Source organism: Sapajus apella, unplaced genomic scaffold (assembly GCF_009761245.1).
Source record: "Sapajus apella isolate SASKATOON/1434 unplaced genomic scaffold, GSC_monkey_1.0 scaffold14, whole genome shotgun sequence".
Classification (NCBI taxonomy): domain Eukaryota; kingdom Metazoa; phylum Chordata; class Mammalia; order Primates; family Cebidae; genus Sapajus; species Sapajus apella.
The window spans coordinates 2,261,729-2,273,889 of NW_022436954.1; the positions used below are offsets into that span (position 1 = coordinate 2,261,729).

General features: G+C 47.7%; 1 pseudogene across 1 annotated transcript; it reads left to right on the top strand.

The window, feature by feature from the left end:
* The first annotated feature begins 5,197 nt into the window (after positions 1–5,197).
* On the top strand, positions 5,198–6,223 carry LOC116554590 (annotated as a pseudogene). The gene has a single exon (XR_004270239.1). The product of XR_004270239.1 is annotated as a 40S ribosomal protein SA pseudogene (transcript).
* The last annotated feature ends 5,938 nt before the right edge of the window (positions 6,224–12,161 follow it).

Genomic DNA, 12,161 nt, shown 5'->3' on the forward strand with positions numbered 1-12,161 from the left:
GGAGGCCAAGGTGGCAGATCACAAGGTCAGTGACCCGCCTGGCCAATAGGATGAAAACCCATCTCTACTAATAATACAAAAAAAAATTAGCCAGGTGTGGTGGCACACACCTGTAGTCCCAGCTACTTGGGAGGCTGAGGCAGAAGAATTACTTGAACCCAAGAGGCAGAGGTTGCAGTGAGCTGAGATCATGCCACTGCACTCCAGCCTGGGCAACAGAGCAAGACTTCATCTCACAAAAAAAAAAAAAGAAAAAAAGTGGGGAGTTGGGAAGAGATAGCATGGGGAAAAATTCCAGATATAGGTGATGGGAGGAAGGCAGCAAATCACACTGCCATGTGTGTACCTGTTCAACAATCTTGCATGTTCTTCACATGTGCCCCAAAACCTAAAATGCAATAAAAAAATAAATAAAAACAACAACAACAACAACAACAAAAAGCCAGGGTGTGGTTTGCCACATTTTCCCTCTTCTAGGAGCAGAGCACTATTCCAGAAGGAGGCTGTTGCACTAGCCTGGGTCCTGGAGTGAAGAGAGCACGGAGCAGTCTCAGCTGACCCAGGTGGGATGCATAACACGGCAGAGAAATCCACCCATGCTGCTGAGATCCACTGCACCATGGGGTCATGCACCACCTAACTGACTTAGCCCGGCCTGACTGATCCCCCAGGTGTGACTGGACATTAACACATCCAGATGACCTAACACTGAGAATTGGTGGACCTTTCAGAATGGACATGGCCACTCAAAGTAGGGACATGACTCTATTTGATGGCCCGTGTGGGACCAAAGGCCACTGGGGTTCCCTCCAAGGCATAGCACACTTAGAATGCTGTAAGCCCTCGGTTCTGAGGCATGTATTTTTCATACTTTGATAATTCTGAAATCAAGTATAGCTTCTAGTAGATATTAAAACTAATTATCAGATCCTTCAGATTGCCATTCCCTGCTTTTGTATGAACTCAGCTGAGCATGAGCAATAATCCATTCACCTCTACCGGGCTTTGCCTTGCATCCCCACACCTGGCTGACACATAATCTAAGTTTAGATCCCTAATTTTCACTTTAAATAACTTCAAAAATATTGCGGTACAATGCAGCATTGAAAAGAAGCTGTTGTGCACGTGAGATTGCCTGTCCCACACTGGGCGATGCAACTGAAGGCAACAGAAACCAGGACATTGCTCAGAATATGCCATAAAGCTCCACCATGCTAAGAATTAAAAAAGAAAAAAAAAATTTAAACAGAAGAAGAAGAAAATCTCCATCATGCTGCTGGAGAGGTTAGCATGAATCACCTAGATGAACATCCATCTATCAGAAGGTTTTTGCTGCCAACAGAAACAACAGAAAGCACAATCAGACCCAGAAAGACCTGTCAAAATTACCAGAATATAACATAAAATAAGCATGATTAAAGGATTAAGAGAAAATATTTAAAACATAAAGAGCAAGGGATTATAAAATAACCAAGCAGATTTGGAAAGACCTAAGTGTAATTACAGAGATGAAAAATATATTAATTGATATTTAACAGATGGTCAGACAGCTGAAAGTTGTGTTGGTGAACTGAAAGACAGATCTGAGCTATGGTCTAGAATACAGCACAGAGAGACAATGGGAAACAAGAAGGAGCTACCAAGAGGCATGGGGGTGTCGAGTATAAGGTACACCACATGGTCCTAGAAGCTCCAGTAGTAAAGGCTAGATCTGAAGGGGATGGCTTAGACTTTTTCAGAACAAATGAAAGATATCAATCCCCAGATTCAGGCATCCCAAAGAATCCAACATAGGATGAGTGACAAACAATCCATACCTGGGGACATCATAGTGACACCATACGATACCAAGACGTGTTTTTAAATGTACCTCGGCTTTTGTTTTAATCGGGTGCATTAACATAGCAGACATGGAGACAGCTGCCTTGAAAGAAGTTTATTACTGACAGTTCCCAGGAGTAGGGGGCATGCCACACCATGCAGGGCTACATGGGGAAGCACCAGGAGAAAGAGAGAGCAGGGAAACACAAGGTGAGAGTCTTTATTGCCATAGTAATAATAGAAATAAAGCACCATACTAGCCGAGACTCACCTTGATGGTGGAAAGTTAAGCGGGGGTGTCCTCTAGGGGGCAGAAGACAAAACACAGATGTTGGGGGTTGTGGCCAAAGGATTTGTGATACAATTTTTGTGCACCCATGAAAACACAAGGATAGTAAGGATAGAAACAAGCCTGGCTATAGTTTGGCCCATGATTTCAAGAGCAAATTACAGGACATCAAATGGTTATTACAATGGAGTGTAGCTTAGAAGCAGCCAGAGAGGCAAGGTTGACCCATGGCTGACTTCTCAACAACAACGGATGAGCAGGAGACGGTAGAATGACATCTTCAAGGTGCTATAGTGAAATGACTACCTAGTATTGTATACTCTACCAAAAATGTGTAAATAAAGTTACATGCTAGAGGTTTGTCTTGGGAACCTACCGATGAGTGTATGGGCTTAGTTGAAAAGAATCCACATCTGGCTTCGTGGACACCTCTCACAATAGCTTTGGGAGGGGGGAGTTCATTCCAGTTGCTTCTGTGAAATTAAAGAATTCAGACTTAAAGCTGTTGGAACTGTATTGAGCCTTGAGAGGAGTATGGCTATGCAACTTGAGTCAAGTGGAATGCAACTGCAAATTCTGCCTTTTTTTCCTCCCACAAATAATTCAGAAGACCAAACGACTTCAGAGATAAGAACCCCTTGAATTTCTACTCTTCCTCGTGGAGTAATAAAGTATTTTTCTTGGAATATAGCCATCTGTAGCCGATCAAATCGCTGTAATGTGTGCACTGGTCTTGTATGAGAAATGTTGTGATCCTGCTGAAATTTCTCTGTCTCTGCCTGTGTAAGAGAAACCTTAACTTCTCCACCTTGGAACACTGATCCCATCTTTTGGGGTCAGTGTTTCCCAAGTAGCCATCCTCAAGCTTTGGGCTCAAAGAATCTCTACGATTAATCGTATTTTCTGAATCTCACTGTTTAAGATTGACACTTCTCATCCTCACCAATACGGGCTTTTGAGTGCTTGCCAATGATGGTGGGTGAGACATGGTGTCTCTGTGTGTAGTTGGGGGTTACATTTTCATATTGGCTTTTCTTATGCTGATTGACTTTGGGTTTCTTCTCTTATGAAGTGTCAGTTGAGTCTTTTGTTGTTTCTTAGGAATTTGTAGGCACTCTTCATTGTATAAACCATTACCTTTTTTTCCTATACAGTGGTCCTTTGACATATGGGAACTTGCTGACCCTGGAGGGATGGCCCCTCCCAGGATTAGCCAATTTCTAGAAATGATGTCACTGTGAGTACACCTTTCAAATGCAATCCAACTAATCCAGAGTTCACACTGCAACTACCTCCTCTATCAGGTTCTCATACTTAGGGCTACCATCCTCCTGCCATAATCACCCCAGGGCCAGGTATCAGACAGGCAGGGACAGCCCCTGTGCCCCAGAGCCTGTTACATTATTAACTAGCCCATCCTATGCCTGCTTGCCCTGCCTCACTTGTTTCTTCCTACAGAAACCACAATCAAGGCTCTTGACCACACTTTCCCCTCAGTTCCTATCCCTCCCGACCAACTCCCGTGCTTCCCTGTGCCCCCCATCTCCTCTGGGGTGCAGCATGCCCCCCTCCTCTTCAGATCTGTGAGTAACAAACTATCTTTCCAATGATGGTTATCTCCCGATCTGTTGGCCTCAACATATATCTGAATAATAATAAAACCTATATGAAAACATTCATTTTCTTCATACAAATTGTCTGTTCTAAGCTTTGCAGTGTCTTCTCTCCCAGTTTGCAGTTTCTTTTCATACTTCTTATGGTGTTGTTTGTTTGTTTGTTTGTTTGTTTTTGAAATAGAGTCTCCCTCTGTTGCCCAGGCTGGAGTGCAGTGGCACGATCTCAGCTGACAGCAACCTCTGCCTTCCAGGTTTGAGCAATTCACCTGCCTCAGCCTCCCGAGTAGCTGGATTACAGGCATGTGCCACCATGCCCAGCTAATTTTTGTATTTTTGGTGGAGACGAGGTTTCGCCATGTTGACCAGGCTGGTCTCAAACTCCTGACCTCTAGTGAGCCACCCATCTGAGACTCCCAAAATGCTGGGATTATAGGTGTGAGCCACCATGCCTGGTCCTCATGGTGTTTTTTTATTAACATAAACTCTAAATTGCAATATGGTCAAATTCATCAATTGTACTGAAGGCCCCAACCGGCACAAAAAGACAAAAAAAAATAAACATGTAAAGACTGGAAAAGAAGACAAAATCCTGTCATTATTCACAGATAACGCAATTGTCTACACTGAAATTCCAAAATAATCTACAAACAAGTTATTCAAAATAAGAACAGACTCTTTCAAGGTTTCTAGTTAGAAAGTCAGTGTGGGAAACTCGGGAAGAAAATACTGCCCATCACTGCCTCTTAGGGACCTGAGGCTTTATCTCTACAAACACTTCCCCAATTACAGAGACCAAGGGAAGGGCATGCGGCAGGTGCCCAGATAGCTCTTAAAGCTTCTCTCAGGAAGCGACATGCCCCACTCTGCTTGCACGCCATTGGCCAAAGCAAGTCACATGTTCAAGCCTAACAAATGTGATTGGATAGTCATTCCCATGATTAGGTTGCACCAATTCACATGTTCAAGCCTAACAAATGTGATTGGATAGTCATTCCCATGATTAGGTTCACCATGTAAGACTCCATCATAGCCAAGTGGAGCAAGATTCTTCTGCTGGTTTTGAAAAAGTGAGCTACCATACTGTGAGAGGAGGGGCCACAGGCTAGAATCTGTGGGCAGCCTCTAGAAGTTGAGGGTGGCTCTGGATGATAGCTAGCAATAAAGTAAGGACTTCAGTTCTACACCAAAAGCAACTAAATTCTGTCAGAGCTTGGAAGCAGACTCCTCCTCAGAGCCTCCAGTTGGGGACCTTAGTCCCAGCCGCCATCTGGATTTCAGCCTTGTGACAACCCAGGCAGAAAACCTAGCCAACCTGGACTTCTTGTCCTACATAACTGTGAGCTAATAAGTGGGTACTTCTCTAAGCCACTAAGTTTGTGTAATTTGTTACACAGCATAGATAACTAATACGGAATTTGGTAAAGATTGGAAATCCTACCATGTGCCTGAGCTATTTAAAGCTCCAGCTTTTCCGCATTACCTGCCGAGGGCTCCAAACGGCATTGTTCTGGATTCCCATCGTAAATTAAAGGGAAACTTTCACCATATCCGGAGCCCTTGATGTCCTGCAAATGAAGGAGGAGGATGTCCTTAAGTTCCTGGCAGCAGGAAACCATTTAGGTGGCACCAACCTTGACTTCCAGATGGAACCGTATATCTATAAAAGGAAAAGTGATGGCATCTACATCATAAATCTGGAGAGGACCTGGGAGAAGCTTCTCCTGGCAGCTCGTGCCATTGTTGACACTGAAAACCCTGCTGATGTCAGTGTTATATCCTCCAGGAATACTGGCCAGAGGGCCGTGCTGAAGTTTGCTGCTGCCACTCCAATTGCTGGCCGCTTTACTTCTGGAACCTTCACCAGCCAGATCCAGGCAGCCTTCCGGGAGCCACGGCTGCTTGTGGTTACTGACCCCAGGGCTGACCACCAGCCTCTCACGGAGGCGTCTTATGTTAACCTGCCGACCATTGCTCTGTGTAACACAGATTCTCCACTGCGCTACGTGGACATTGCCATCCCATACAACAACAAGGGAGCTCACTCAGCGGGTTTGATGTGGTGGATGCTGGCTCAGGAAGTTTTGCGCATGCATGGCACTGTTTCCCGTGAACACCCGTGGGAGGTCATGCCTGATCTCTACTTCTACAGAGATCCTGAAGAGACTGAAAAAGAAGAGCAGGCTGCTGCTGAGAAGGCTGTGACCAAGGAGGAATTTCAGGGCCAATGGACTGCTCCAGCTGGAGTTCACTGCCCCTCAGCCGGAGGTTGCAGACTGGTCTGAAGGCATGCAGGTGCCCTCTGTGCCCATCCAGCAGTTCCCTACTGAAGACTGGAGCACTCAGCCTGCCACGGAAGACTGGTCTGCAGCTCCCACTTCTCAGGCCACTGAATAGGTTGGAGCAACCACTGAATGGTCGTAAGCTGTTCTTGTGTGGCCTCTTAAACAACATATAAGATTCATGGAAAATAAGCATCGAGTTTCTAAAAAAAAAAAAAGCTCCAAATACTGTGGTAACAACACTAATGACCACCACAGGCCCCTACCTCACACCTTACCCAAAAAAATTTCAGGTGGTTTAACAATTAAACATGACAGGCAGAACTATGAAACATTTAGAGAGCAACACAGAGTAGCATTTTAAAGCTCCGGAGCAGGGACATCTTAACAACACATTAAAAAGTACAAATCAAAAAGGAAAAGAATGGACTGATTTCATTGATGTATTTTTAGACAAATAAAATTAAGATGTTTGCACTAATTAACTGCCAGTAAAGACAATTCCAAAGGATATATTTCACATCAAAGAGAAATTACCACAGAAGGAATGTTTAAGATGCAAGAAAACATTGTGAGTAAAGAGCAGGGCAAATATTTGGGGAAATCTAAGCAAACCCTGACCTGGATCCACCTTCCATTCTTATGGTCTGCAGAGGTCACCAAGAAAGCAGCTACTGCTATTACTGGAATTTCAGCTCATCGTGTGGTCAGAATCTGTAATTTCTGTTGTGACATGTGCAAGCGTTATTTTGAATGGCACCTGACACAGTTTGGTGGTCCAGGTCATTACTGGCAAATCAAGAGTCCTGTTTCAGCCACAAAAGCAAGTACCACCGCAGCTGTGCTACAGAGAGGCAAGTGTGAGTTTTAGGTAATGTGGACACTACACTATATCGTAACCGTGAGACCAGCTCAAATTGATAAACCGTTGTATAAGTTGTTACTGGTGATGCAAAGTCAGAATTGTCCGGTGTGCGCAAGAGAAAACGCTTTAACTGCCTGTGAACGCTGCCAGCCTGGTAGACCAGGTGTGTGGGCATCAGCTGAGACTAGTTACAGATGCCATAAAAGCTCGGCCTACCCCAGATCAGAGAGACAGATTGGAGCACTGCCTCCTGTCTCCTTGCCGTTGACTCGCAATAAAGCTCTTTCTTTTCTCCAAAAGCCTCTGCCGTGGTATTGGATAGCGAGCCCACAGCCCAGGAACAATTTGCTGGCCTCATATTTAGCCAAATGTATATGGCACAACTGATTTTAAAATAATGCTTTCCGCCGGGTGCAGTGGCTCATGCCTGTAATCCTAGCATTTTGGGGAGGCCAAGGTGGGTGGATTGCTTGAGCCCAGGAGTTCCACACCAACCTGGGCAATATGGCAAAACCCCATCTCTACAAAAAATACAAAATTTAGCCACGCATGATGGTGTGCACCTGTAGTCCCAGCTACTGGGGGAGCTAAGGTAGAAGGATGCTTGAACCTGGGAGGCAGAGGTTGCAGTGAACAAAAGTCACGCCACTACGCTCCAGCCTGAATGACAAAGCAAGACCTTGCCTCAAAAATAATAACATTAATAACAATGTTTTCAATTCCCTTTTATTGCATGTATCACAACAATTTTCTGTTAACTAATAAGATGTTTTGACTTTTGGTCTTAGTATGTTTTAGTACAAATATTCTGGGATGAATTTTTCATCTGAGAGACAAATTATTCAGTTGATCCAAAATGTCTAGGGTCACCACCATGAGAACAGAAACTGAATATATGAATTCCAAAGCAGTAGAGGAAGGGAAAATAAAATGAGAAGAAAAATAAACAATCTGGACTGGGCCCAGTGGCTCACGCCTGTAATCCCAGCGTTTTGGAAGGCCAAGGCAGGTGGATCACGAGGTCAGGAGTTCGAGACCAGCCTAGCCAACATGGTGAAACCGCGTCTCTACTAAAAATACAAAAAATTAGCCAGGCATGGTTGTGGGCGCCTGTAATTCCAGCTACTTGGGAGGCTGAGGCAGGAGAATTGCTTGAACCCAGGAGGCAGAGGTTGCAGTGAGCCGAGACCAAGCCACTGCACTCCAGCCTGGGCAACAGAGCAGGACTCTATCTCAAAAGAAAAACAATCTGAACAAAGCTACAAAAAGAGAGAAAAGGTAGAGTACCCATGGGGCAAACTCAAAGAGTGGAGACAAATCCCCCACTGTTATGTTGAACGTCACAGCGACTGCCCAGGCCTGGTCAGCGCTCTGAACTTGACCTAGAGAAGAGATCTTCCACCTGCTGCCTGCCCCTGGTCCTTCAGGTTGCAGAGTTCATGCTGCCTTCTCAGAGAGGCCCTGGGTTTCAAGGCAGCTGGAAGGTCAGGAAACCTCCCTGGGCCCATTTCTAACACCACTGCCTCCAGAGTTCTCTTAGGAAGGGAGAAGAGAGACCAGCCAGCGGGCCCACAACTGGTAGCATGGTCCCCGTGCTCAGCATTTCGAGACGGTTCCACAGTCACTCCCATGAGGCAGGTATTTAACAAACTACAGGAGAAGGAAGTTAAGGAACTTGAACCAAGCCCCCCAGAGCTGGGATCTGAGCCCACATCAGGGGTCTTTCCAGGTTCTTTCTCTGAACCTGGCTTCTGCCATTTTAGGTAGAGATCTGGCTGTCGCAGGTAAGGAAGGCTGCCAGGAGGCATTTTTAGTCTCCCTCCTCCTTCTTCTCCACCCCTGCCTGCCCGAGCCTCCCACCTCATTTCCGACTTTCACCCAGGTAATCTGAAATTACACATTGTGTAGGCTAAGCCTGGATGATGTGTCTAATGTTTCTAACTAACTTGGTGCAATAATGTCCTTTTCTGTGGCTGGGAGCTCGGGACAATGCAGGCTCCCCAGCCAAGCCACATTGCATAAGGTAGCAAGGACGCTTCTCCATCTATCAGGAAATGAACCCCGTTAGCCACAATGGAAAGTCTATGAGACCTGGGCACTTTTGGCTCCTAAAATCTCTTGTGGAACGCTGAGATTTGTTTCAGGAGCAGGAGGGGAGCTAGGAGGGTATGAAAGGGAAACCAGGGATTAAGATAACCCTCCACAGGGCAGCCCGTTGCTCTGATCTTTCCTGTTGAGCAAACATCTGGTTCTGGCACGGCCGCGGGGCAGCTCTTCCTGAAACTGTCAGCCTCACACCTCCAGAAGCTCCTGGAGCACCTGGATGGTGGGGTCAGAAGGAGAGGTCAGAAGGAGAGGTCGGGGGTTTCAAGGCCTGCAGAAATCTGGGTGCCACTACACCCCCAAAAGCAGTGGGGGCTGCTGGAAGTGTTTGGAGCAGATGGGGAGTGGGCAGGGCCATGTGGTGGCCCCAGCTTCCCACCACCTCTTCAGAGGATGTGCTGGATGAGGACACACGGAAGCTTAGACGTGGGGGTCCCAGCAGAGGGGGTGGCAGCACCAGTGGGAGCTTCCCCTTGTTTCGGGCACCTCCCACTCCATTGAGATCTGGCCCATTTTGATACCTCCCACAGTGCGCTGAGAGCCACTGCCCAGGCGTCAGTCCCCTCACCCTGCAAATGGGCACACAGAGATGCTGTGCCATAAAACCACGGAGAGCAAAGGTCGCATATCCTGTGTGCCACGCTCAACAATTTGTCAAAATCTTTCTATTGTGAAAGTCCAGGCAGAAAAAGAGAGTCGCATTACTTAGGTCATGTGCTCAGAGATATTTCCCAGTGTCCCCAGTAGGAAAGCCTCAAGCACACGAGGACAGCCCACCACCTAGGCGCTTCCCTAGGAATATGTCACAGTGTAACGTGGGGAGAAGCCAGGCGGAAGAGCCACATCACTTGGGTGCTGGGCCCTGAGATACGTCACAAGCACCTAGGCTCCTGGTGGCTGACTCTTAAAACAGCACCCAGGCTCCCGGTGGCTGGCTCTTCCCCTGCCAATCCTCTTGGCACATCCTTGCCACATTAACCTTCCCAAAACACCACGTGCATGAACCACCACCATCCCTTCCCCTTCCATGCCGCCCCCACCCTGCACTCTAAACCCTTCGAGACTGACTCTGAGCACGTCCACTTATTGGTTCCTGCAGATGAGAATACTGAGACTCAGAGAGATTCTCTAACAACGCAAAGGCCCCACAGCTGGCCAGTGGAACCACTTCACTCAGCAGTGAAGTCAGAAGGGAAACACAAGTCTGTGTGAGCCTCTCAGTCACTCTCTCTCCCTCGGACCCACAGGACCAAGCCCCTGACTCTTCACCTGGATATCAAGGTCCCCGTCACACTGACTAGTCCTCCTACCCTCGTCCTTTACGCCAGCCTCTCACTCAGGCCAGGCCAGTCTCCCTGCTCCTCAGACTCATCCCCACTGCTCACACAGGGACCCCACCAGGAATGCATCTCCTTCTTCGTTGTAGCCAGTTTCTAAGATGGCTTCCATATTCCTCCCCGCTGGTATCCACACCCTTGTGTATTGCCCCCACCCACACTTAATAAGATTGATCTCTGCAATGAATAGAAATGATGGGGTGTGATTTTCCAGGCTAGATGGTAAAAGATGTTGTAGCTTCTTGGATCATGTGCTCTGGGGAAAATCAGCCGCCATGTTGTGAGGACACTCAAGCATTACTGTGGAGAAGTGTCGGTTGCCGGGAGCTGAGGCCTCCCACCAGTTTGCCAAACACGTGAGAATATGCATTTGGAAGAAGATCCTTGGCCTTGATCAACAACCTTTAAATGATGCCGCCTGGCCAATGCCTTGACCACAACCTCATGAGAGACCCAGAGCCAGGACTGCCCAGCAAAGCCACTTCCAAATTTGTGACCCACAGAAGCTGTGTGAGATCACAGATGTTTCTTATTGTATTAAGTCATTGAGTGCTGGGGAAATGTGTTGTGCAATAGTAAACAAGTGATACACACCCCCTTGATTTTTCAGAGTCCTTCCCTTCCTCAGAAGCCAGGGTCAAGCCCACCTCCATTCCCACTCCTGGGAAGACTGCCCTGATGATTGGCCACAATTTTACCCTCCCCTGGGCCCCATACAGTGATCTTGACATACACTTTGATATGGCGTCCACTCCTACAGCCTCGAAGAGTGTCCACAACACAGGAACCCCTGAGGACAAGAGGCTGCTGGCTCCCTCATGACCCTGAACCCGGGCCATTGGTACAGGAGCACAGATGACACTAACGACAGCCTCAGAGAGCAGAGCAGACTCATGACGCCTCAGTAGGAGGGTGACTGGAGCAACTCCTGCCTCTGGAAAGAATGAGAATTCACTTTTACCAGTCCCTTGCTAGGTAGAGGCAGGGTCAAGCTACATACTTGACAGGTATCCCACTGACTCCCTGGGGCAAGAAGGTATCCCTGTCATCCCCATGCCACAGACAAAGGCAGCTTCAGCTCATTGCCCAAGTTCACTCCGCTCACTCATGTCTGAGCCAGGACTGGAACCAGCTGTTGGCTCCAGTGTCCACCCAGTCCTGCCTGCCCTGTCTCAGGAACTGCCACCCCTGCTTATTCCTCAATGCCCCAATGCTCCAAAGGCCTTCACTCCATGCACCCACAGGCGTGCACCAAAGCTGGGGCTCATACAACCCGCATAAACTCAGCACACCTACCCAGCCCCACCCCAGGCCTCTGATGTCACCAGACCTTGAAAGCCAAGAAGAGATACAAATGCATTGAACCACCGTCACAGGGGAACACACGGTGACAAGAGCCACACCCTCCACTAGGAACCTACACCACTCAGAAGGCCACACTAGGAGGAAGCAGGGCAGAGTTGGGAACCTGAGGCCAACCCAGAACCTGTTCCTGTGTCAGCTCATTCAGTCACTCGCCATTCATGGACAAAGTCCCTGAGCACCTACTGCACCAGGCAGAGCACTAAGCCCTGAAAATGCAGTGGGGAATGTGACAAGCTCTCCTGGGCTTCCAGCCCAGCTACTCACTTGACAAGCATCCCACTGACTCCCTGGGGAAAGAAGGTACCTTTGTCATCCCTATCCCACAGAAAGACTGTGAGTTAAGCAAGCCCCAGCTCTCCCTGGACATGCCAGGTGCCCATGAGTGAGTCCTCAGCCTCTCTGGAGCCTCAATTTACCCTCTCAAAAAGGGAGGTGATGGGGAGCAGTGGCTCTCACCCAGGGGACCTACAGAGGGACATTTGGCAA